Here is a 24901-nt window from a genome sequence, read left to right on the forward strand (position 1 = left end):
AGAAAGGGAGGTTTCTGTCCCCCTCCTAGAGCCTAGGAGCTCTCTCGACCAGTCTTCCCTATCTCCCACACTGGCGTTAATTTAGACCCCAGAATGCCTTTGTCAGACACTGTCCCCTTCCAATACGTGGTGAATGGTACAGTCCAAAATCTGTGTTATGTTCCTGTAGGGCTCTGAGAGAAACCTTAACATGACGGCGTTGGTGGTATAGTGGTTAGCATAGCTGCCTTCCAAGCAGTTGACCCGGGTTCGATTCCCGGCCAACGCAGCGGCGCTTTTTTTTTTTTTTTTTTAAATTAAATAAAAAAGGCATTCGAAATGTCACTGTAAACATTAGATGAGCAGCTGCGACTGCTGGGCTTTATTCTCAGAATCAGTCACTCATTAATAATGCTTAACGCTAGGGGCAGCGTAAGGCTTCCCTGCAGGGCCAAGGCATTGCCTTTGCAATTCAAATCACGTGGCGTTTCATTGATGACTAAAAGGACGTTCAAAGTGAGAACAGAGCAATAAAAGCGCGAGCGATGTTCCCGCCCGGGATCGAACCGGGGACCTTTCGCGTGTGAGGCGAACGTGATAACCGCTACACTACGGAAACCTACGAGAAACCCACTGCGCCAGAGGCTTGATATTTCCTCCTAACCTGGGACCGCAGGTCCGGAGCAGATAATTATCGCTGCAAACTCTGAGTAATAAATAATCGATGTCCGGATCTAAAGACTGCTCGGTGTTTATTCTGCAAGTCACACCCGGCGCAGACACAGACGAACACGCCAAGCAGCACGTCAGGAGTGGACGGTGCAATGTAAGACTTAATCACTCCTAGTGCATGGATTAGTGGATGGTGTGTCATTAATTAGCAACACTCATACTAATCATGATGATGTGTCACAGCGAGTTACGGTGCATTAAACCATCTGAAAACCGGGGTGTGATATAAACCCTGACTGTTCCATAGCTGTGAGTGATAGCCATATCTTATCTGTGATCAATCTGTGGGTGACCCCAGAACACCCTGGTCATTAATAATATACAGCAGAAAAACAGCTCATCAGTGAGTGCAGCAAGGGAAACCACTCTGGAGACACGAACAGCACCTCAGTCCTGCCATGAACTCCCCTGGGTCCCAGACCGTCCAGGGCTATTCATTCATTACTGAGTAGTAGCATACCTGGGGACTGTTAGTCACAGCTAAGCAGCACGTGGTTGTAGGCGGTAAAGCACCTGCAGGAGTTGGTAAAGCACTTGGAAAACGTTATAAAGCAGAGTCTGAATGCCAATGATCCTTGGAATCGATGTTACAAAGCACTTCAGCATGTGCTTAACTCATGTCAGAGGACACGCTTTGCTAAACAGACATCTAACCTGGCAAGCGCTAATGTTTGTGTTCTAACTTCAGGCATGTGACTAGCCTAAATCAATACTTAAGCTAAGCACTGACGTATTTGTCCTGCAGGATCAGGGCCTTGGGATGAATTCAGGCCTGTGTTCTGTTCTACACCATGCTGTTCCATACAGGTGCTTTTATCATGCTCAGTGGAAGTTATGCACCTCAGGGCCTTGGAGGATCTGACCCAAATGCCTTCCAGTTAACTCACCTGACTGACTTGTTTGCCAGCCCTGAACACTGAAGAATTATGAGTTAGGCCCCCATAATCGTGAGATTTTTTTTAAAAAAAAAGAAATAAATATTGGTTGTTTTTATTTGTCTTGATTTCAGAAAGTTTAAGGTGCATTTGCTGCACATTTCCAGCTTTTCTTTGCAACCAGGAGAGCTAGAAATTGACACGTTTTATTTTTAAAGGAAAGAAAGCTGAGTGTCTCCCACAATCTCTTGATTTCAGGAACTGAGGCTTTAAAAATAAACACCAAATGCTGTGAAGACGCATGACAAAATCACAAGGGTAGGTAACACTTCATGTGCTTGAAGTTAAGCACATGGGTCAGCGTTCGGCTCAGTCGGGGCCATTGTAATTACTGACTAGCACAATATTAAAATTGTAAGTAATAAATGCAAAGAGCAATAGTTGCCTGCTCCTGTGGAGTGCAGACTCTGCTCTTGTTGGCATCCATGGAAAATGAGGGTGTTTGCCATCTTGTGGGATCCATCCCATGGCATTGGCATATTGCACATCTAACAGGGGTTCTCAATACCCACTACACCTCAGTTATAGAGGGGCTGCAGGGCGTGTCATTTGCGGATGCATGCACGGATCCAGAGCAGCATATCTCCCTCTTGAGCCTGCATGACAAGCCCTGCTCAGAATGTTACCGACACAATGCGGGAGGAGGGTTGGAACGCCCTTCTGAAAGCTCTCTCCTTCCCCCCCAGCTAGGAAGGGGCAACCATAATCAAAGGGAGGGTCCTTCTGCCTCCGTTTTTGTGGCGTCCAGCTTGAGACACCCAATTTTCAGAACTGCTCAGAACCCACCAGCGCCAAATGGAGCAATCCGGTGCACCTCGTGCTGGCCTCCTCTGACAATTAGGCACGGGGTGTTTGAAAGTGGGTGCCCTCCAACTGGAGCCATTTAAATAAGCATCCACTTTGGAAATTTGGCCAGAATAGGCATCTTCCATCCATACCCTCCACTCCACTACCAGCCCCAGCCCCTCACGCCGGTAAGCAGCACACAGCCATTCCAACCAACCCCTGTGGAGTACAGCGTGCATCCAGGGAAGAAGTGACTAGTCCGAGCTGGCATACTAGGGTGACCAGATGTCCCGATTTTACAGGGACAGCCCCAATATTCGGGGCTTTGTCTTATATAGGCACCTATTACCCCTCACCCCATCCTGATTTTTCACACTTGCTGTCTGGTCACCCTATGGTACACTCATAACCTCATGTTATTCCAGTCGTTTGTCTGGGAGGGAGTCTCAGCTTTGTGTTTTCCTTTGATTGACTTGCATTTTGTACCGCTCCTGAGCTACCCCTGAGCGACCAACCCGTCTCCAAGCAGGCGCTTAGCGAGGATGCAGCTGCCACCAGGTGTCGGCAGAACAGCAGAAATGAAGGACAGGCCTTCCTCCCTCTCCTTGCAGAGCAGGGACCCTGCAGCTTAGGAGAGAGAGTTCCAAGCAACTGATGGCAATGACCAAGCGGTCTGGCCTTGGCCTTCTGAGCAAGACATTCAGAGGGGCGGATAAGGAAGGCAGACACGTGGGATCCTGCAGATGTAGGGTGCCTGGAGGAATTCTGGGGGTGGGACCTGCTGCTGGAGGAGGGGGAAGACAACGGGGAAACAAATCCAGCCTCCGTTGCAGCAGTGCTCCTGGTGTCCCGAGAGAGCACTGTTGTTCAACAGCTCAGCGGAGCGGTGCCAGAGGCATGGAGCCAGCCAGCAGGGAGGTGCCATAGACCTGAATGAGAGGCAGTGGGTTCGAGCAGCCCACTCAGGCCTGGGCCAACTCGCTTGCCTGCTCCAACCCTCTTGGGCAGAAGCCCTGCCTGCAAGCAGAGCGGCTCCAATACGTCCATGGGCCAAATTCTGCTCTCCGTGGCCACCACGCAGCACCACCAGTGTAACCCTGAACAGAGTTGAGTACAATATAATAATAATCCCCAGGGCTTGTTCAGTAGGTCTCAAAGTGTTTTACAAAGGAGGTCAGTGTCATTAGCTCCATTTTGCAGATGGGGAAACTGAGGCCCAGAGAGGTGCCCCAGATCAGCCAGGTTATTCACACAACCGGGGCTCAGTGTGCAATGTTGCCAACTCTCACCATTTTAGTATTCATTTAACGGGTCTCACGATAATTGGAGTTTCTATTAAAGCTCCAGCTACTGGAATCAAGCAACTATATGAGAATCTCAGCTTCCATATTCTTTTTAAACAAAATTATGTTCCTAGCCCTCATGGTGACAAAGAGAAGCATGAATAATAATACCATCACCTCGCTCTTCTACAGCGCTTTTCATCAGTAGATCTCAAAGTGCTATACAAAGAAGCTCAGCATCATTATCCACAATTTACAGATGGGGAAACTGAGGCAGAGAGGGGAAGTCAGTTGCACAAGGTCACCCCGCAGGCCAGTGGTAGAGGCAAGAAAAGATCCCAGGTTTCCTGTATCCCAGCCCAGTGTGCTATCCCATGAAAACACAACCCTTGCATAAACTAAACGCTCAGAATCCTGAAGACAAGTGAAAAGCCCTCAAACTTTTATGTTATTTTAGTTTTTTAATCTCATGATTTTTTTTTCAAGCCAATCTCATGCTTTTGGGGGGTGAGGGAGGGGCCGACTCAGGATTTTTAAACACTGGAACAAACACGAGAGGAGGTGTTCTCCCAAGCCATGCCCACAGCCCAAACTCCACCCACAGCCCAAGCTCCGCATACTCAACTTTCCAAAACAAGATGCTGCTCAGTTCTCCATGAGGCGGTCCTCCCTCACCTTTCTTACATGCTTTGATCAGCAGTGAACTAATGAGCACTGCTGACTTCAAATAAGCACAATTAGGCTTCAGTGTTAATAGCTCATTGCAAATAGTAGGGACGGTTCACACCTGTTTCAGAGCTTTTGTTTCAGGCTGCGTACAGACTCAGGCAGATCTCACTGCATCTGTTTACATTCTGACGGTTTTCTTTGCTACCATAATTATCATCATGAATTATTATTTTATTATTGTAATAAATGTAAGCTTGGCTTCTGGAGCACACGTGGAAGCCCCAGCCCAGGGAAAGTAATGGCTCGCTGAATTGCTGTGAGCCAACCCAGTCTGACCTTTGCACCAAAAGGTAGCTCTAAAAACCAGCCTCAGTGCTGGGTATAATTAGATGCAACCCATGGATGTCCGTAAGAGCTGGGCTTCCTTGTGCCAGAGGTGAGTTTGATCCCCGCTGGGCTATAAGTCCTGATGAAGAGCAAAAAGAAACTACCACTCCTCACAAGAAAAATCCCTCCTGTTGGAAATCAGAGCTTGTACAATGTGCTCAGTATTGTGCATGCAGCATACACCAGCACCGGTCTCCTCTGTCCCAATCCGGACATACACACAAAGTCCCTATGTGGACACTGTTGTGGTGGGCAAGATGAGGAAACCAGATCTTCCTGTAAGATTGGAATGTGTGTGTGTGCCTGTGTATGTGAATGCAGCTCTTCCTGGGGAAAAGCCATGAGATGAAAGACGCTGTTTGAACACCTGCCAGTGTACGTCAAAGTGAACCAGATTCCAGGGACGTCTATTCAGTTAAGTCGTGGTGAGATTGGAGCTGAGGCTGTTTCTATGGCTTTGTGCTCCTCAAGGACACGTTTCAATGCGTGCAGAAATCCAGTGCCAGAGCAATTTTAGAAAAGAAAACCATATGCCGGAGCGTGACTCATCAGAGAGACTCACGTGTGGACTAAATTCATCTATCAAGGCTTTTCTCTCTCACCTAGCACCGTAGTACCTGTGTTCCATACAAAGTGACATCAGGGCTTGGCCCTGATCCAGCAATGCACTTACACACAAGGGACTCTAAACGCATGAGCAGTCCCTGTGACTTCACTGGAAGCTGTGGACTTTAGTGGGGCTCGTCATGTGCTTAAATTTACTTGTGGTCCTGGCTGGATCCGAGCCCGAAGGAGTAGATCTGCCAATGAGGAGACAGAATAAACCAAAGCCTTTTGCCATCCTCAGGGCTGCTCTCCTGAACATTGTCCTGAACACCTTTTCCAAAGAAGGCTCCATTTTTTAAGGACCTTTCAAGAAATATGACCTTAACCAACTCTCGTGATTTCATGGTGAATCTCACAATATTTGGAGTTTTTCTTAAAGCCCTGGCTCCTGGAGTCATGAGATTATGAGGATCTTGGCTTCCATGTTTAAAAAAAACCCAAACCCCTAAGTTTCTCACCCAGGTGGCTGCAGAGAAAAGCTTGCAAATGTGAGGCAAGTGCACCCCAGAGGCTGAGATTCCAGAAGGCAAATCAAAAGAACTCCACATTCATTAATTTTTATTTTTATTTTTAAATCTCATGTTTTTAAAGCCAATCTCGTGATTTTTTGAGGGCCTGGCTCATGAGTCTTTTAATTCTGGGGGTTGTCGATATTGCAAACATGGTTTCAGGTTGCAGTATAGACTGGCTCTTAAAGTATGTCCCAGAACCACGCTGAAGCCATGGGACTGTGTCTGCGTTAGCATTTTTGTTAAAATCTCCCAGCGTTCCACTACTGACAGCGTAGCACCCCAGGGGGCTCCCAGCAGTGCGAGCATAGCGTAGCCCCTCTAGAGGACACAGTGGTGAAAAGAACAGGTCAGTCTACAAAACAGAGCTCAGTCTACGTGAGCGGTCCGCAAGCGCCAGCAGAGCTGCAGCGGCACTAGGTCAGTGGTGGGAGAATATCAGCCTGGGCAAAATCAGAGGGTTTCAAGCTGCCAAGACCTCTTCAACTCCAAGAATAAATGAACACATTGGAGAAAGGACAGGGCAGAGTCTGTGCTGCACCTCGCACTTGACTTCACAGTCCAGGCAATGGCAGGGCACAGGTGGATCTCCGCAGCAGAGGTTAGAGCAGAATCTGGCCCTCCCCAAAAAAAAAAAAAAAAATCCCAGAGAGGCAGCAGGAGACCAACTCTAACCACGTTCAATAAACAGGCTCACCTCTGGTCAGTTGCCTAGCATAGATGGGCCCAATGAGAAGAAGTAAGGCAGAGAGGGGTGGTGCTCCCCAGAGGGTAAAGCACTGGTGTGGCAATCAGGAGAACTACAATCTATTCCCAGCTCTGCTGCGTGGCCATGGTCCTTTCCGCTCCTGCCTTCTATCTGTTTAAATCACAAGCCTCTCGATGGTATAAACAAAAGTAAAAGAGCAAGCAGGGGCTAGTTTAGACGTGAGGGGTAAAAGACCCTGTTTATTGCTCCAGTCACTGCACTGGCTGAATTACCACCCCACACCTAAATAGGCGTTTTCACTGGTGTAATGAGCGCCGTCGCGCTCTGCTTTGTTTACGTGACAAACCACAACCAAAGTCCCTCCCCCCAACAGCCTGCAAGATTTGTTACAAGAGAGCAGGGACAGATTCAGGGGAGCTCAGAGCCCCATCAAGCAGGGAAGTTGACAAGTGGGGCGGAAAGACAAAGCTGCCTTCACAATACTCCCAATTAGCCATTCATTTGGGCTGCCCGTGGAACTGGGAGCACATCCCTTGTGCTGGGAGATAAAACAAGAAAGGATTCAATGGCACTGATTCAAATTAGGTCAGGCTGGCTTTTGAGCTGCAGGGGCTACACAATAGCAGTCACACGACCAGGGAGGGGGCAGACAAAGGAAAGCAGACCGTGCAAGTGGCACGAGGGGTGGGAGGTCAGTGGAGGGGAGAGAGGGAACATATTGCGACAAAAAACGACGCTAGCGAAAAGAAAAGGGGCTACCTCGACTGCACAAAACAGAGTGGTCAAAAATGCACCCTGGTCCTAGATCACCCACCCCACTCCTTCCCTAACTTAGCCTATGACTGCTGAGTCAATAGAGACAGCAGCACAGTGATCTGCAGCCTTGACTGGTTGGTGATGGTGGAGGGAGAAATTCAGCCCTTTGCAGAGCGGAGTTCACGTCTCCCAGGAATCAAGCAGGCAGATCCTCAGAGGTATTTAGGAAACCAGTGGGAGTTAGGCACCTAAGTGCCTTTGAGAGTTTACAGACACAGAGCTCTTGTTCTGGCCCCTCCGCACAGGGCTGGATTACACCCCTATATCTATGTTCATCTGAGGATCTCAAATCGCCAAGCAGGCATTCGTTCGTTCATTGCACCCCAGACCCCCCACTGCGAAGCACTGAAGCCCTGGTCTGTTATCCCCCTGGTATGAAAGAGGAGCTGGAGAGACACTGCACAAGGCCATACAGGAGTCCATAGCAGAATGGGGAGGAGAAGCCAGGAATCTGGGTTTACAAGCCCAAGTTAACCCCCCGGACACCACTGCTTCCCGGGTAGGGTGACCCCATAAGTCTATTCCCATGTTGTATGGCTGAGGAGCCATGAAATCCTGTTCTCAGCTCTGGACTGGTGGCTGGACATTGGAAAGAATCCATGACCTAGTGAAAATGGCCTCCTGGGTCCAGATCCTGGGCCATGGAAGCTCTAGTCCCAGAGCAGGCGATCAAATAATTAGTGTTATTCCAACAGGGTTACATACATTTGTGACTGTTGATCGGGCAGTGGAAAACAGGAACGACTCTGGGGAGATACCAGGGCAGTCAGAGATATTGACAGGAACCTGATCTTTGAAGGCTGCGTGGCCTGGGTGAGTTATAATGACCTGCAAGCTGCAAACTAAACACGTTCATGTAGGTGAGTTGATTTACTCCAGGGAAATGTTAAGAATGAGGGCCCAAAAGCCTCTATGAATAGATCTCCCATTGAAGTCTCCCATGCCCCAAATTGGAAGAATGGAGGTAACTTGCCTTGCTAGATGACCAAAGAAACATTGACAAGAGGAAATGTGTGGAGGCAGGGCGCTTCCCACCAAAGGAAGGACAGAGCCAGACATCCAACATAGACAAAGATGCATCACACACATGCGAAGATCCTATGGCTAGACGCTGAAGCTAGACAATGGAAGTTAGGAGTCTAAATACCTTTGTGGAGCTGGGCCATACAGACTAAAAATAAGAGGGTAATTAACCACTGGAACAGTTTACGTAGGGACTTGCTGGGTTCTGCGTCACTTGAAGTCTTTAACCTGAGGCTGGGCGTCTTTCTAAAAGCCATGCTGGAGTTCAACCAGAAGTTAAACTGGATGCATGAGTCACGGGATGCAACTTTCTGTCTTGTGTTACACAGGTAGTCAGATTAGATTCGCACACTAGTCCCTTCTGGCCTACCTTTTATGAATCTTGATTATACAGTGTGGTCCGTTTTCACAGGTTTATCGCAAGCCATGCAATGTTTTCTTAAAGCCCTGGTAGCAGGTGAATAAACCAAAATCGCATTTTCGATTTGAAAGCAAGTTTCCATCCCTTGGCATTGTGGAGACAAGATGGCAAATGCAAAAAAGTTCCAAAACCAGAAGTCAAGTAAATAGGACCCCAAATATGTATTTTTTTTAAAAAAAAACCTCATGATTTTTAAACCAATTGCCTGATTTTGCGGGGGCCTCACTGACGTCTGTCGAAACTCCAGCAGTTGGTGAGGTTGGCTCGATATCCTGATTTTTGAAATACAAATCCCCGCATCAGGCCAGGCCAGAGGTTCCAACACCCCTCATGTAAATAAGACATGTGTTGAATGAGGCTGATTTATTCCATGCCTGTTTGTTTCCTGATGTTTGAGTTTATGTCTCCCTCTTTTATCAGCTGCAGCTGAGACAGGAAGGGGGCGGGAGGAGAGTTTTGTTCCTCTCGCTGTAGATAAGGGAGGCTGTGTTTGTGCAGCCATGGTGACGGAATCCAGGGCGCATTCTGGCTTCCGAGCCGTTTGCTCCCCACCCCTGGCTCCCAAGTGCTGGTGAAAGTGGGGCAGAGAGAGATGAGCCTTTGTCTCTCAAGTGCTTCGGCTATTGCTACTAATTAAGCAGAGAGCTCTAGTGCAGCCTCCCCGCCCCCAACTGCCCCAGCTTAAGGAGAGTCTAGTTGGGTCTAAAGAGAATCGAGAGGCAGCATTATCTGACGGTGACAGCAGGACACTGAGAGCCAGGACACCTGGGTTCCTTTCCTGGCTCTGTCACTCCCTCATTGAGCTGTGCATCAGCTTCCTCAGCTACCGGGGGGCTGCTTGGAAAGCGCCCTCCCTCATTGAGCTGTGCATCAGCTTCCTCAGCTACCGGGGGGCTGCTTGGAAAGCGCCGTGGTGATGATCCAGGTGTTGTGACTAGTTTAATGGATTACGTTCCCAGCCTCAGGTTGCTCTTTCCCCTCTCCCTTCTCCTTCTTCCCCCTCACTCACCTGCATTTCTCCCTTACTCCTTTCTATCTCCTTCCCTCCCTTTAACTCCCCCAGCCTTCCTGTCGCTTCTTGGGTTCGAATGGCCTCCCCTTGGCCTTCGCGTCCCACCCACTCCAGTGTCACCAGGCTGGGCAGCAAAGCTGGGCGAGCGACCTGCTCTTAGCATGCACGGCGCGATGGTTTCCAGGAGGGAGCGTAGGTAAAGGATTTAGTGAACACGTTGGGAGAGGGCAGCCTTTGCTCCTAGAACCCTCGGGTGAAATCCTGCCCCAGCCAAGTCACTGGCCAAACTCCCGTGCACCTCAGTGGGGTCAGGATCTCACCCCTGGCCAAATAAATGCTGAGCAGGCTTTGGACAGAGGCTCTATGGGCCAAATCCCCTGCTCTTGTACATCTCCAAAGCCTCCTTGAAGTCAATGGATCTAGTCTGATTTACACCTAGGCCTATAGTCTCGTAAAGGTTAATGAGCCTTCACCGTCCCAGAGCACTGAGCTGGCAAAAAGGGAGTTGAACACCATGGGCCAAACTCATCCCTGGTGCAGGTGTTTTGCGGCTGAAATTGGCCCTGTAAAATCCAGTGTCTGACCATCCTTAGGAAATGCTGCAAAACCTTCTGCTTCGATTTAACAGCCTTGTCACCATAAGAATGACACTCACAATGCTGATGCCTCTCTCCCTCTTCCCCCCACGAGCCAGTGATCCCTCCACCCTGGCCCCACCCTGCTCCCCAAGAATCCCTTGCCAGCCAACAATAATAAATACAAATCAAGGGAATAAATAAAATCTAAAAGAGAAAATGAAAATCTCCTCCTTCGAGCAGAGTTCTGACCCCAAAAAGGGAGACGTGCCGGCGGGTTGCCAGCCCTCCGTAAATTTACGGACAGTCAGTAAAAAAAAAAGGACAATTTTAACACTATCAGTAAATCCGCAAATAAATGAAAATGTCTGTAAAATTGGGTGGCAATAAAACCTATTGTATTTTGACATCGATTGTCGTCGTTCAGAATCATTTCTTGTATCGTAAAACTGCACGGACCAGGACTTTATCAATTTCTTGTTTTCTATTATTGCACACGCCCAAAGAACCCGACTGATCAATTAACTGCAGCCGAATTCCTGTGTGCAGAATATCGCGAGCGAGTACACACTTTTGTGACATTATTGTATTGTTTATGGCATTTTTAGTGATGTCAGTAAAACGTTTACCGCGACAGTAAAAAAAAATCAACTTCAGTTCTTCATGTCAACAAAAACTAAAAGACAACCCTATACATGGAGTCGACTAGGGACTTCGCTATTGCTCTTTATTTTACATGGAAGACACCAGATTCTATTGTGAAGGGTGGCAGGATAAAACCCTAAGATAGCTCGACATATGTGCCTGTTTCTCTCTTTTTCCTTGCATTTCTCACTCTCTCTTCCTTTGTACCGTTGGCCTTACCTTGCCTCCTCATTCTTTTCACCTTTGGCAGGAGGTATTTGCAAACCATTGTGACTTATGCAAACAGAACAAACTGTACCTCCCTCCCATAGGGATGGATGCAGCTCAGTAGGGGATGTGCCGGACTCCAAGTCCCACCCTCTGTGGGTTGCATGAAACGAGTGTCTCAGTACACAGTCTGGTCAACCGGTGCTCCCACTGCAGTCTGACTGTCTGCAATAAAAACCCAGCACCGCTGACTGGCGCCTGTTGCCCTATCCTTATTGCGAGTCATCTTAAAAGAGAGCCTAAGGGCTGAATGGACTCATGGATGCTGGATTCCTCTCTCCCCACTAGCACTGGGTCCTTCCAGGCCAAGTTGCATGTTAGCAGGCAGTTGGGTGTGCGTGGAGGGAAGCAGGGAGCTCTTACCCTGCAGCTGCCTCTTCGGCACCAGTTCACTGGATAAACAGAGGATCCCATCCAGCAGGGCCGTCACGTGGTGTCTCACGGCCGTGCTATATCGACACACAAATAGCAGAGAAACTAGCCTCCCCTCTGCAAGGTGCTAGTGGGGAATTGGTGCTGCATGGCCAGCAAAGAAGCCCTGCTTATTCTTTGCTCCAGCCTGTGACTGCAAAGCACAGCAGATGAGCCATGGAGGATGGCAAAGGATATCAAGCAGCCGTGCGTTAGTGCATGTTTCCCATATGCTCTGGTCCCAGACGCCAGGCCTCCGAGCCCCCTTTCTCCCAGGCCCTTAGGTCAGGCAGGCAGTGCTCTAATGGTCCTTGGTAAGCTGAGGGCACGGATCAGTACCTTATCCCCTTCCCTGGGTCGCCGTCCACCAAGGCTCCCATTCAACAGTAATCAGCCCTCAGGCAGGAAGTGGAAACTTTCAAGTGGCAGCCACTTAGTTTCATTAGAGGCATCAAAGGAGAAAACAAGCCTCAGCTGAGGCAGTGAGAGTCGACGCTATGGGGGGTGAAGGGGTCAGCATTTACACCACCGCTTTACATACACGTCTATGGGTAAACTTTAGCTAGAGGGAGGGGGAAGGGGGAAGACGAGGCCGTGGGGTGGCAGGCTGGCTTTGCTGGCCTCATGGCATGAGACAGGCCCGGCCACGAGGGAATCATACGGCCTGCGCCGATAAAACCTTTATGTCACCCCGCCACACACACCCTGCATGGCGTGTTCCAGAGCAAGACCGTGCCAGCGTGGAACACCAAGGGCCAAATGCTCTCCTGTCGTAACATCTGCGGATGACATAGGAGTCATGCCGGCAAAGGAGCCGGCCCCAGGTGAGAAAGTACCTGCAGTTAGAATTAAATCCAAGCCTTCGGGTGTGCACCCGCCATGACCTGCTTTGTTTAGACACAAAAGAACAGGTTGGGAGCAGGATCGGGCTAGTAATCGCATTTCCTTTCTGCAGCAGGTTCTTTCCCAGCCCTGGTCTCCCTTGGCGGCTTGGCTCCGCTCAGCGGAGCTTGTAACCTCATCAGCCTGGATTTTTGTTAGTTTTATGTTTTTACCCCATTGCAATATCTTTGCACCTTTTCTTTTAAAAGCAGAGCTGCCCAGGCTCCCTCTGAATAAGGCATCTCTGTGGCCCCCCATTATCAGAACATCTGCCCACCTCACACTCATTAACACCGTGAGCCCTGCAGAGAATTTGTCTGCGAGTCTCCTGCGCCTCTAACACCCGCGGAGACTTTCTCCCTAAGCCACCCCAAACAAAGCAACTGGCACGCGCCGCTGGCTGTGCCCCAGCTGGCTCACTAGGGGCACACGTACAGCTGTGCACATCTGGCAGGCAGCTATCCGATGGCGTATTTGCTTGCTAGCCAGATGCACCCGCCAGGATCCGGGCTGGGAGGGGAGGGAGGAATCGCTCACTGTCATTACAGAGACAAAAATGGAAGTCTCTCGGGGTGAATCCTTCCTCACGACAGCTGGATCTTGCACCCAGCTTCCCCCCGCGCTCATCAGCGTCGCTGCCCTTATTTCCAGCAGGGGAAGGGGTTGCCTTGTCTGGGAGATGGGCGCAGGTGGTAACAGGACGCGCCAGGCCCCCATGGCAAACACCTGCAGCGTGAGCTCTGCTCTCGTTATCCTGGCATGGCTTTCCGTTAAGTGGAGGAGGAGGAAGGGGCAGCCGGAGCTTTGATGCGTGTGATAATGTTCAGCGCAGAGCTCGCAGAGGGAGCATTGGCGGTTAGCACAAGGGGCCCAGGGGCAGGGCTCCTGTGCGCTGCAATGACTCCTGCCTTCTGCTGCTGGTTGTGCAGTGGGACCATGGCCAAGTCCCTTTCTCCACCACCCCCCGTGCCTCAGTTTCCCCCATCTGGAAGAAGGGCTCTTGGTGCTGACCTACATCCCCTGGGTAGTGCAACGCCTCATTAATGAACGCAGGGAAAGTGCTGCGAGAGCCCTGAGTGGACGGAGCTAGCCTGGACTGCAAAGCAATAAGGACCCAAGCTGGCCCGAAACCCCGGCTGCTCTGTAGGGACCGGGGGATTGATTCCATGGCGGCCAGTATGGACCTTTGATGGGGTGTCTCCGAGCCTTGACTCCTGGGAGCCATTACCCCAGCACCCGGGTCTGGAGAGGAACCGTCCCAAAGTTTGAAGGGGATCAGAGCTGGGGCTCCGGCTCAGCCCTATCTTCTTATTACCGTCTGCATTCCAGGAGCAGCTGGAGGCGTCCCCGGGCGCTGCGCAGGGGCACGGCCAGAGGCGCTGCGGACTGAAACCACTCCTAATCCGAAGCCACCAGAGCGGCAGAGCCGGAGGGGAAGTGACTTGCTCCAGGCCGCACCGCACATGAGTGCCAGAGTCCAGCCGAGCCCCCAGCTCCCCTGACGCCCAGGCGTGTGCAGCGGCCCCGCTCCCCGCTAGCCCGCACTCGAGCGGGTGTGTTTTTCGAGGCGGTGGGTGTAACTTTCCTCCCCCTCTTGTCCAGGGTGGCCCTTTGGGGGCTTGTTCCCTCTCGGCTGCAACCAGAAGGGCTCGTTTGCTGGAACTGGAAATCCCAGGGCAAACCAGAGGCGCGCGCCGGCTGCTCTCCGGAGCACGCAGCGTCCCTCCCTGCTTGGGACGCAGAGACCCAAGCGCCGGGTGGACGGCGTCGTCGTGCCTATTTGGCCGGGCACAGGCAGGAGAACGACAGGAGTCCGGGCTCTCAGTGGGGCCCTTCTCCTCGATGAAGCAGATGCGGCTGCTTTTTCCGGCCGCGTGTTGGAAAAGAAGTGGCAGAGCTTATGGATGGGTGGCTGGGGGCTGGGATGAGGGCCTTTCATTTCCTTCAAGGGCTCTCGAGGAAGGTCTCATTGTACCTGCCTGGAATTAATTCTGCCATCAGCTAAACATTCAATTCTCCGGCTGATCAAGGGCTCGCAGCTCCCAGAGTAGGAGCCTAAGGGAGGAAGCGGGAGGGGAGGTCTCCACCTGTGACAGTCTGGGCCTGGGGATTAAGCTCTGGCCAGCACCAAGCGACCAGGGCCTAATCTAGGTTACGTTGGAGTAAATTTACTGGGCCAGATGATCACCAGCAGGTGTAAATCCACAAAGCTCCATTGGTTCCACTGGAGCCAGGTTGATTTATACCAGCTGCTGGTGCGGTGGATTGGCTCCTGGTTTACAGCTGTGAAGCCCAAAGCAGTGCTGCACTCAGTAGCAGGGCCTTCTTTCCTGCCAGCAGCGTCTCCCAGCCTGCTTGGGAAGTAGAAAAGCAATGGCCCGGAGACCTTGAGGTCTGACTTTCCTGAGCTGTGGGGAGAGTGAGGCTTGAAGCTTCCAGGACATACACCCACACCTGTGCACACACACAGGGCTGGCAACTTTTGTCCCAACCTACACCCTTCTCCGGAGCTGCCCCTGCAGACTGCATTGGTGCCTCCTCATTCACACTGCATGTACAGTAGAGTTTCTCCGGGGACGCTTTGCAACGCGCTGTTCTCCAACTGTTGAACTTGTAAACTGCTTCTTAGCAGTGCCCTGATGCCAGCCAGGACTCCAGCTGCGTGAGATTCCCCGTGAGCCTTAGCATAGCAGGTATAGATTTGTTCCTCTTTAGATGGGGCCGCCCATTCGAACACCCAGGGCTCCAATACCTCTGCCCTGGCTGCTTCCAGAGGGAAAAGGGAAGGGAGGATGGCACTGAGCCAGGAAATGTGCAAGGACATAGAGAGGGGCAAGGGCTGTCTATTTGTTACCTGTTTGTACAGGGCCTAGCGTATTAGGCATCCTAGTCCATGAGTGGGGCTCCTAAGCTTTACCAGAATACCAATGAGAACATGATGACAGGTTGGCCCTGTGTCCATCTATCTCTTGCTCTCCTAACTCACACCAAATGTTTTTTCCTTCTGGCTCTGCCCCTTCCAGCAGAGGATGAGGCTGTCCTATGTGGAGCGGGGTGCGCTGCGGGGGGGAAGGAGGGAAGGATAGAGGGTTACACCAGGGCTGCTGGCACAGGAAAGCATTTCTTTTTTGGCTGAGCACTTGGTGTCTGAGCTTTCATGCAGTCGGAGCCTATTTCCCCCAGAATAAAAACAGTGGATTAATGAGCTGCTTGTGGCTAATGCGTAGGGTTTCTCAGAACTGGTGCTATTAGAGCCCGATGTCATGTAGGAGTAAATGGCAGCACGTGGTGAATAAAGAAGTGATATAATGGGTTTAAGTAGCCCATTTCCCTTTGGAGTGTTACTGATAACAGACCCAAATGCATATGAGACCATTACCTTAATGAATAAGACCCTCTCTGGCAGCGCGCACGCCGCAGCTCAGAACAAGGGCTTTATTTTTCATAATTCTAGTCCAAAAAAAGGGGGGGGGGGCTTTGACATATGCGTATGAGTGGGGGGTGGGGAAGGATGGAGGGAGAAAGAGCGGGAGAGAATATGGAAAAAAGAGAGGAAATGAGAGCTGAGAAGAAGGAGGAGTGAAGAAAGGACCAGGTAAAATAAGGGGGACTCTGGGCTCTGAGCCATTCTGATCACCAGAAACTGATTGCCACAGGGTTCCAGTGGGATTTACACACACACAGCAACATTGCACAGTGGATCGCACACACACAGCAACATTGCACAGTGGATCACGCACACGCGCACACACACAGCAACATTACACAGGTATCAGCAACAACAGACCAGGCCCTGATGGCAGCTATATGGGTGTCAGTCCAGCGTAACTCCATTGACTATAAAGAAGTCTCTCTGGATTTGCACCAGTATAACTGAGATCAGCATCTGGCCCTTTCACTGTGACTCCACCTGTCTCTGGCATGATATGGAAAGAGTCATGCATGCAGGTGCATGTTTGTGTTTGCACCAGCTTTTAGTGAGCCTGGGTACAAGTGTGTCTGCTCGACCTTCCAAGTCTTATCCAGGCATGTAGCATGTATGATTTTTTAAAGAATATAATCCCCTGTGGTAACATCCAGATCCACTGAGCACACCTCACAAAGGTAATTAATCCCCCAAGCAAACAGTTCATAATTTATCCCTCAGAGAGCTGAGGGAATAATTTGCAACAGTTCAACTAGCTGATGAATTTAGCCTCTTTGTCCGTTCATGAAACGTCTGCCATCGGGTCATGGTTTCCTCAGATGCGTTCATTCTCCAGTCAAGACCTGTCTGAGTGCTGGGACCATTTGTCCCAGTTAAACTCAATGGCTTGAATGCTCAGGGGAAGCGAATGCCAAAGGAACATGGCCAAACATGGCCAAAACAAATGTAGTTAAAAACTCCAAATGCATGTGTGTGGACACCGGGCTGCGTTATTTGGGACTGAAGGTTTGTCTTGGGGTTACAGCACCAGCCTAGGAAATAGTTTCAGTTCCCACCTCCCGCACAGACTCTTTGCTTATGGGTTCTCTCTCTGCCTTGGTTCCTCCTGTAAAAATAGGGACTGTCACTCATTCTTTGTCTAGTTAGATTGTAATCTCTTAGGGGCTGAGACTGTCTTTTGCTATGTACATACAGCACCTAACACAATGGATCCCCGTTCTTGGCTGGGGACCCTAGGTAATATGGTTATAACAATAACAATTATTACTCCTCTAGCCCTAATGGCTAATAACAATGATCCAGGCTGTGGTTGTGACTAGACCCTGCCCTGCCTATCAGACAATGGCCCTCATCCACACAAGTTTCACTGCTCATTGCAGATACAGTCACCGTGGGCCAGTTTCTGCACTCAGTTGTACCAGTGCAAATCAAGAGTGTCTCCCACACTGACCCCCACAGAACTGGGAGCAGAATTTGCCCTGCCCCCTTGCTTTGCGCCCAGTTTGCTTTTCACCTGGGTACTTGAGAGAGGCAGCCCTGCCAGACAAATCTCTTGGAAACGCGGTGACCGAATGTTTTCGGCGTTTGCTCCCAGCAGTCGCAGTGGGGATGGATTTAGCCTTTTCTACAGCAAAGCCAATACAGCGTCTTTGCTAAACAAAATGCTGGAGGCGCAGTCATGGCTGTGTCAGGCCTGGAGACAATTCTGTGCTACAGACACAATCACAGCCATAGGCTCACGCACACGTACGTACGCTACAGGCTGTGTCCAAATTACAGCTCCAGCCACACCTGCAACAGCTCTCAGCCTGGCTCGCGCTCAGATGAAAGTTAGTTATTGCTGCTAGCATGACGGCAGCTGTGATGTGGTCGGAGGCCTTTAAGCCAAACATACACACATTCCACACATACACACCGGTTATTCAGCAGACACTTGCTGAACTGCCATTGACTCAATGGGAGAAGAGGGAGGCCAAGGCTGAGTGCTTCTGAAAAATCCCACCCCGCAGTGTCGACAGGATAAGCCACTATATGCTGCCATTTGCATTGGTGAAAGCAACTTTAACCAAGGGCAGGCATGTGTGGCTGGGTGACTGCTTCCTGGTCCTGGTGTTTCTAATGCTCTTAATGTCACAAGTTCAAGCACATCCACACAGAGCTTAACACCCTACAGAGACAAAACTGCAGTTTTGCACACCCTCAAATGATCTCCACCCTACTGCACTTGCATCTATAATGAAGGTGGATGTGTGCACGTATGTACAAGTATGTATTTGCAAAATTGCATGAGTGTGTATATATACACACACACACTGATGCATTTTCACAAATACACACTTGTACACACATGCACCCACATACACACATTGCATAGAAGCACATTCATGCATACCAATATGCATACAATAACATCTAGGCTGTAAGCTCCTTGGGGCAGGAACCTTTTGATATTTGTCCATGGAACATTACACACACTGGCAGCCAAACTTTCAAAAGCAATTAGAGATTTTGGGTGCCTGGGTTTTTAGGGTGCCCAGCCTGAGATGCCTTAAGTGTACCCCTCACACATGCTTCTTCACACGGACACACACGCTCCTACACACACACACTAGCAGATTACCCTTTAAAAAGAGAGGTTCAATACAGTTAATATTTGTTGGGTTTTCTGCACTATATAGAGTTCTCAGACCTGATTCTCCCCTCTGGTGTAATTCAGAAGTAACTCCATTGATATCAACAGGTCTAATCTGGAGTAAAACTGGTCCAAGCAGCAGGAGAACCAGACCCCTGGGGTCCAGCTCCGTCCTCTCATCTGTGGGATTCAATTAGATTCCACTGAAACCAGTGGAAGTTACTCTTCTTTTGGATTCTTGCAGCGGCACAGGGGCTTCCCCAGTCCACCTCAGTCTAAGGCAGGCTCTGGGTCATGGAGAGAGGAAGCCTGGAGAGGCATCCCCTGAAAGCAGTTTGAAGGCCTGACCCAGTGCTGAGCGCTTGTCTCCTTTCCAGGAGAGGGAAGGAATAGCAGGTTATCCCAGGAAAGCCTGAGAGGTAACTGGTGCAAAAGTGCTACAGCCTGGGCTTAAAGCATGGTTCTGGCTGCGTCTGTGGCCTAGAACGTTTTGTGTTAGAGCTTCAGCCAGTGTAAGTTAGTGTAGCTCTGTTGAAATCAACTAGCTACATGGATAAACACCAGCTGAGGATCTGGCCCTTAATAGGCAGTTTCCATCCCCTCCTACTGCTAGCAACGGTGGGAGTGTTTCGTGGCACGGTGGTAATAACAGCTGCAACCCTGGCCATTCTAATACCCCATGGCTAGCACCGGTGGAGCTCAGCCAGTGGGACAACCATGGGGAATTATTGGCAGCAACATCTATTGCAGACACACAAACCCTTCTGGGGCCTCCATCAGGGATGAGGGAAGGACGTAGCGAGACTCTGTTGTCAGACTGTCTAGCATATCCAAATAATCTCTGCACATTTATGAAGGATTCCGTGCTCTGTGTTTACCAGTCTAGCTAGGTTTGTCAGTTCAGGAACTTTATTGTTACTGTCGAGAGCCTGTTGGCCTGCTGACACAGTGTGGTGTACAAGAGGTTTGTGAAGCACTGGTGCTGAGAGTGTCAAGGTGACAGGTGAGTGGGTGAATGCGCAGCTCTGTGTGAGCTGGGAGACGTCTCCACCTTCTTGTGGAGGGAAGAGATACGTGTGTCTGTGTGTGTGTGTACAGGGAGGGGGATGTGTTTGTGTGTGTTGGGAGAAGTCTCCATGTGTCTGTGTTCGGAGGGGTCTCTGAGTATTGTGTCTGTGTATGTGCATACAAAGGGGGTGTGCGTGTGCGTGCATGCATGCGTGCACGTGTGCACTGAGTGTAGTCTCCAGGTATGTGTGCACAGAGGGGCATTTCTGCATATGTGTTGGTGTGTGTGCATACAAGGGGGGGCTCTGCGTGTGTGTGTATCTGCAAGGAGGAGGCTTCTGAGCATATGTGTGAGTGAGTGTGTGTGTATAGACGTGTGAGTGCGTGCTTGCAATGGGGGTCTCAGCGCATGGAAGAGTGTGTGTGCAGTGGAGGGGGGTGTCTCTGAGCGTGTGTTTGTTCACGGGAGAAGGTCTCTCTGTGGGGGGGGGGGGCGAGTCCAGGGTGTCTTGCAGGAGTGCATGGTTGTGTAGGGGGGTGGCTGTGATGTGGAAATCTCAATGGCAGCACAGAGGCAGGGCTTTTGTGGCTGTGCCTGGGAGGGAGCCTGTGGGAGGCCAGGGGAAGTCTGTCTGTGTGGGAGCTCTCTGTCTCCGGTTGTGTCGGGGGGAGAGCGGGACTCTGTCTGTGGAGCGGGGAGAGAGTTCTCTTTGGGGGAGGGCCTGCGGGGGAGACAGGGAGTCTGTACCTGTAGTCAGGGAAGCGGGTCTTGTATGTGTGTCAGAGAGAGAGACCCTCTGTGAGTGGATGACGCTTGTGGGGTGTCTGCGTCTATCTGTCTCTGTGGATCTCTGTGTGTGTAAGGTCTGGGGAAAATCTGCGAGCATGTGCAGGGAAGGGGGGGTGGTATTCCCACTCCTTGAATACTGCATGCAGTTCTGGTTGCCCCATCACAAAAAAGATCTATTCGAACTGGAAAAAGTACAGAGAAGGGCAACAAAAATGATTAGGAGGATCGGGCAGCTTGCATGGGAGGAGAGATTAAAAAGACGGGGACGATTCAGCTTTGAAAAGAGACGACCCAGGGGGGATATGAGAGAGGTCTATAAAACCATGAATGGTGTAGAGCAAGTGAATAGGGAAGTGTTGTTTACCCCTTCACACAACACAAGAACCAGGGCTTACGCAGTGAAAGTAATAGGCAGCAGTTTAAAACAAACAAAAAGGAGTGCTGCTTCACACAACGCACAGCCAGCCTGTGGAACTTGCTGCCGGGGGATGCGGTGAAGGTCAAAAATGTAACTGGGTTCAAAAACGAGTTAGATAAGTTGATGGAGGTCAGGTCCATCAATGGCTACTAGCCAAGATGGTCAAGGACACAACCCCATACTTTGGGTGGCCCTAAGCCTTTGACTGCCAGAAGCTGGGACTGGATAAGGGGAGGGATCACGCGATAAATCAGCATCTGGCACCCGCCTCTGTCAGAAGGCAGGATGCTGGGCTAGACGGACCATTGGTCTGATCCAGTATGGCTGTGTGTGTGTCTCTCTCACTCTGTCTGTCCAGGGGAAGATTCTGTGGGTATATGGGGGGGCGCGGAGGGGAGGTCGGTGTATATGCGTAGGGATGTCTCTGTGTGTCAGAGTCTCCCTTTATTGGGATGTCTCTGTGTCGGGGGTATCTCTGTGTGGTAGGGATTGTCTCCTTTGCCCCCCTCTCTCCCACTCGGCTGGGTTGACAGGGCCCTCTGAACTGCTGCTCTTCCTCACTTGTTGAGGAGCTTCTGCAGGAGAAGGAGCGGTTCCCTTGGAAACCTCTGGATGCCCAGCAACAAGTCGCTGGCAGCTGCCATGTGACCAGGTGCATTAATCAGACATGTTGTATGAATCAGGTCAGCTGGGGCCAAAGTCCAGCTTGCACCCTCCCCAGCTTTGGTTGCTAATTACCTGAATGTCCAGGGCTGTTCTGAGAGGGGAGTGGAAAACAACTTGAAACAATTCAATAAAACAGTGACCTTTCCTGTTGTGGCTTCCCAGGTTCATGCCAGACTTTCCCTTCAGAAACCAAATCTGCCCCATCCTCATCTTCTTCCCCCTCCCCCCCCGCCCCCAGAAACAGATCCTGAATGCAAATGAGCCAGGGAAACGTCACCCAGAGCAAACATTGGGAGCAAAGCAAGAAAGGTCAGAGGCAATGAATCTAAGCCACTGATGCAACGAGTTTCCAGGTCTCTGCATGCCACAGGTCCTGCCTGTTGCAAAACACAGGTCAACATTCTCAAAAGTGGCCTCTGACTTGTGTATCCTCAGGTTCTGGTTCCCTGGCTTGAGAAACCTTGGGCCTGATTTTCAAAGAGATCAAACACCCATGACCCAGCCCCTTGGAAAATCAGGCCCCTGATGTCTCAAGTTTGGCACCCAGAATCATTGGCCAAAATCACTAGTTAAATCATCTGGTGGGGACCCCGATCTAGAACCCTGGTCCAAGAGCAGAGGTTTCTACCAAACGAGCCAGCAGGGAGCGCCTGATACTCTACCAGCTCCCTCAGTCTTTCTGTGGGCTCAGCCACTAGCACCATCACTTGTAGGCACGTAAGGGGTGGGTTTATTCCTAGTGCTTCCTAATGGTCCATTTCTTCATTCCGTCCCCAGCAGGGTCCTTCTCCAGCTGAGTCAATAGCAGACCATGGGATGCCAGAAGCTGGAGGGGAAATCAGAGCAGAACTCTTAGCTACAGATCAGAATTGGAGTGTGCCTGCGGGTGCCATGCTGGGACAGGCCTCACAGCAAGTCAGGAGGTGCTGGTGAGCAGCAGTGCATAGGAGAAGATAGAAAGAGCCAGCGAGGCTAGCGATAGCTGTGGTCTCTGGACCAAATCCCTAAGGCTCTTACTCCATATCCAGGCTGGGATATGCATAGCAACCTAAGGGAGCAGGCTTGTGTGCCTAAATCCTTTGGGTGCTTTTGAAAGTTTTGCCTGGGGCTCCTAACTCCAGTGGGCTCCTTTGGAAATCCCAGTGTAGGAGCATCTTCCCCTGAAATCCATGGTGGTTTTGCCTGGATAAAGGCTGGTTATGGCCGTGAGGATTCTGCTCCCTTTGAATAAGAATCACGCCCAGACACATACACACACACAAGGCTAGACAGTGACAAAGCTGTGACATCTTATCCCAGTGCACCAGTCTCCTCTCTTCTTGCTATGACTAATGGGTGGCCAGGTGATCAGCTTGCCTGTCTTCTTTCAGGAAATCAGTGTCTGGGCCTCATAGGGCATTCAGTGCATCATGTCTGAGCAAGGGTACCACCCTGCACAAAGCCAATCTGTTACGTCACGGGAACGACAAACATTGACCTTTGATGGGGCGGATTCTCAGGTGTAAAATGAGCCTGTGGATTTGGCCTCTTAGTCTTCTAATGCACTGAAGCCCAGAACAGAGACACAGGAGACAGAGCGGCTGGCTTTATTCTAATCAGCTTTCGTAGCATTCATTGCTACTCAGCAATGGGCTCAGGGCACCTCATCTGGCTCGAGATCCAGATCAGAAGAGCACAAAGTTTCCTCCAGGAGCTGCGTTCAGTCCCTGACCCACGAGGGGGCCATTTCCAGAGTTCACATCTGGATTTGGATTTCAAATGCCTCCGAAAGTTTGGGGTTAGCCAGACATGGGGTTTAGGATCGCCTTGATTAACGACCAGCTGTTTTCACTCTTCATTATTATTCTAAATACAGAACAATGGGGGCAGGCACCATCTAGGTAAACCCGGTGTGTGTGTGTGTGTGCGGGGGCGGGGTGCTGCTAACTGGAAGGCGATTTGTCCTACAGATAGACCCCAGGACACAGCTGTCTTGCCCTTTTGCAGTGGGTTTCTGAGAAGCAAACGGGGTATACGCCCTCAGCTGTGACTTCGCCAGCCTGCTCCCGGGTGAGACAGAGGCACGGTCACTTTGCATGCGCACCGAAAGCGTTGCGTCTACAGAGGAAGATGCCGGGGTGAGAGCTGGCTGTCGTGATGAACGGGAGGAGAGGACCTGGGCTAAGCCAGGCGGGGGGGCCACGCGTCTGGGGAGCACTGGGAGGGGGGGACCGGGGGGAGAGGCAGCCGCCACCTCGCTGCCTAGGGCTTGACCCTGCGGGGCGCTGAGCACCGGGCTGCGATCCAGTAGAACATTGCAGCGCCGGCTTCCATTGAGACCCAGGTGCAGCGCCGGGCACTTCCCTGGCACGACTCGCTCGCGCCCCTTCCCCTGCACACACGCAGCGAGCGCTCAGACCTGTTGCTCTCCGCAACCACTCCGCTCCCCCCCGCCCCTCGCCCGGGGAGGAGACCGTCACACCGGGGCGGAGGCTGCTATCTATGATGTAATCTGGGCATCGGCAATAAAAAGCAAGATCTCATTGGCCAGCATAAAGAGCCACCCCCCCCTCCCCAGCCAGGCCCTCCTCCCAGCTGCCTCCCCCCTGGGTTATAAAAGCCCGGAGCCAGATGCAGGGCAGCTTTCCTGCACCCTGCGCTTGCAGAGCTGACCTGAGGGACAGGTGAGCGTTTCCACGGGGCTCTGACGCCGTCCTGGGGTAGCCCAGGGCAGGCCGAGCTGGGGCGAGAGCAGCTGGGCGAGTTCTCTGCAGGGCAGGGCTAGGGAGCCCTGGTGACTCTTTCTGTGGGGGGGGGGGTTAGGTGAGAATCACTCCCAGCCACCTGTAGAGGGTAGATCTGCGGCTGAGAGCCCGCTGGGGGGGGCGGGGGGGAAGTACTCCACTGACATTAGACAGTTGGGAGGGAGGGAGGGAAGGACGGACGGACGGCAGACAGACAGACTCTGCGGGGTTTGCTGTGGGGCTGAGACACAGCGGACGAGCCGGGGGGGGGGGGCGAAAGGATGTTTCCTGTTGCTTTGGGTAAAAGGTCCCGCTGTGACTTACCTTTCCCAGGGGTTGGAAAAGGGGGGGGGGCGTATTTTAACCCCCCTTCAGCTCTCCTACTTCATCCTGGACGCCCAAAGACGGAGCTGAGAACAGATCAGCACCCTGGACAGAGCCCTAAAGGCAACATGGGGTGGGAGGGGGGGGGGGGGGGATGGACAGCTCCTCGGAGCCGCGGGGGCTGCAGGCCGGTCCAGGTGCCGTGGGAAGGAGAACTCGCTCCCGGAAGGACGGAGGAAAGTTTCCCGAGCGTCCTGGTTCTCCCT

At 51.4% G+C, this 24901-nt stretch overlaps 2 non-coding genes across 2 annotated transcripts; one reads left to right on the top strand and one right to left on the bottom strand.

Annotated features, from left to right (window-relative positions):
• Positions 1 to 196: 196 nt before the first annotated feature.
• TRNAG-UCC (transfer RNA glycine (anticodon UCC)) lies at positions 197 to 268 on the top strand. Its single transcript has one exon. It is a non-coding gene; the product is annotated as a tRNA-Gly (tRNA).
• A 257-nt stretch (positions 269 to 525) lies between these two features.
• Positions 526 to 598, bottom strand: TRNAV-CAC (transfer RNA valine (anticodon CAC)). The gene has a single exon. It is a non-coding gene; the product is annotated as a tRNA-Val (tRNA).
• Between the last annotated feature and the right edge of the window lie 24303 nt (positions 599 to 24901).

Source organism: Emydura macquarii, unplaced genomic scaffold (assembly GCF_026122565.2).
Source record: "Emydura macquarii macquarii isolate MOO-44397 ecotype Brisbane River unplaced genomic scaffold, CSIRO-AGI_Emac_v2 contig_306, whole genome shotgun sequence".
NCBI classification, from domain to species: domain Eukaryota; kingdom Metazoa; phylum Chordata; order Testudines; family Chelidae; genus Emydura; species Emydura macquarii.